This window comes from Zootermopsis nevadensis, unplaced genomic scaffold (genome assembly GCF_977971745.1).
Source record: "Zootermopsis nevadensis isolate Lab colony 2312 unplaced genomic scaffold, Znev_1.0 Znev_ptg000025l, whole genome shotgun sequence".
NCBI lineage: Eukaryota > Metazoa > Arthropoda > Insecta > Blattodea > Termopsidae > Zootermopsis > Zootermopsis nevadensis.
Window position 1 is genome coordinate 6,563,263 of NW_028259157.1, and position 1,196 is coordinate 6,564,458.

The 1,196-nt window shown below is 33.6% G+C and overlaps 1 protein-coding gene across 6 annotated transcripts in view; it reads left to right on the top strand.

The window, feature by feature from the left end:
• The window catches only part of LOC110828876 (uncharacterized), a 58,902-nt gene that overhangs the window by 35,655 nt on the left and 22,051 nt on the right, over nucleotides 1–1,196 (top strand). The gene's annotated exons all lie outside the window — the stretch shown is intronic.

Consider the following 1,196-nt stretch of genomic DNA (forward strand, 5'->3'; position numbering starts at 1 on the left):
GATATTAAGGCCAGAAAATTTTACAGGAAATGCAGCTTTTAAAATGGAAACAGCATCTTCTGTCCCTGTTTGATTTAAATTTAAGCTTTCAGTAATTGTTAGAAAAAACTTAATGGCTTCTTCAGGCTTGCTTCTGTTTGAGCCCTGGTGTCATCAATTTTTTCTTCAGTTAGTAAATGTCTTTTTGAGATTTCTATTTGTCCAGCACTGATCCCATAGAGTGTAATCTTAATCAGTGTTGTAAATCATTGCTTTACACAACACTGTACTGTTAGGATACTTCCTACAAAATTTTCTACAGCATGTCCTCCATGGAGAATGCTGTACAAATGTATAGTGTATGGATAATTTCTGTTTAACACTATTTAATTTTTGAGCACTAAATTTCTTAACCCTGCAAACTGTATTTTTTATACATATCAAGAACAACTAACATGCTAAACAAGTGGGGCTGTCAGGATATGCCAGCAAGCATCAGGTGGCTAATCAAAGGTTTGGCCAGCATGGGTGAACAAGTTTCTAGCCAGCCTATCGGAAGACATATTGGATTTCCTGTGTAAATTTGATTGAAATGTATACAAATTACGTATTATTTTAAATTTGCTCCTTCAACAGCACGTATCTGACAGTGTTTAACTTAAAAACTTACATTTTACAACAGGGTTTTAAAGTCAGTAGTACATGTGGTATTTGAACATAAGGCAGCAGGTAAGATGAGAATTATGATTTTTTAAAATCCTTCGCAACTAAGAAAATAAATGACCCGGTAGTAATTAGTAACAAATTAAAAAATTAATTTTGCAGGCATGGTAACAAGTGGTCTCGGGTTGGCATTTGGAACACACTTAATTACTACATGAGGTGCTATGATGAAATGATATGTTTATAATTTTTTGATAGGGGTTGAATTTTCTGCAGAAATGGTTGGGATTCCTGCACCTCCGTACACGAGGTGGACAAGTAACAAGATAGAGTATCAACATTCCTTTATTGTGCCTTGTTACAGAATGTAATGCTGCTTTTACAGGAAAGATAACATGGTTATGTAAAACAAATTGAGATGTGTATAGATGCAAGTGGTTTCTATAAAACTAAATTTTTGTCTGTAATTTAATTGTTAGTGATGGCCTGATATGTAAAAACTGACTTTCTTGTATTGTTATAAAGTAGCTTAATTTTTCAACATTGATGCTTAG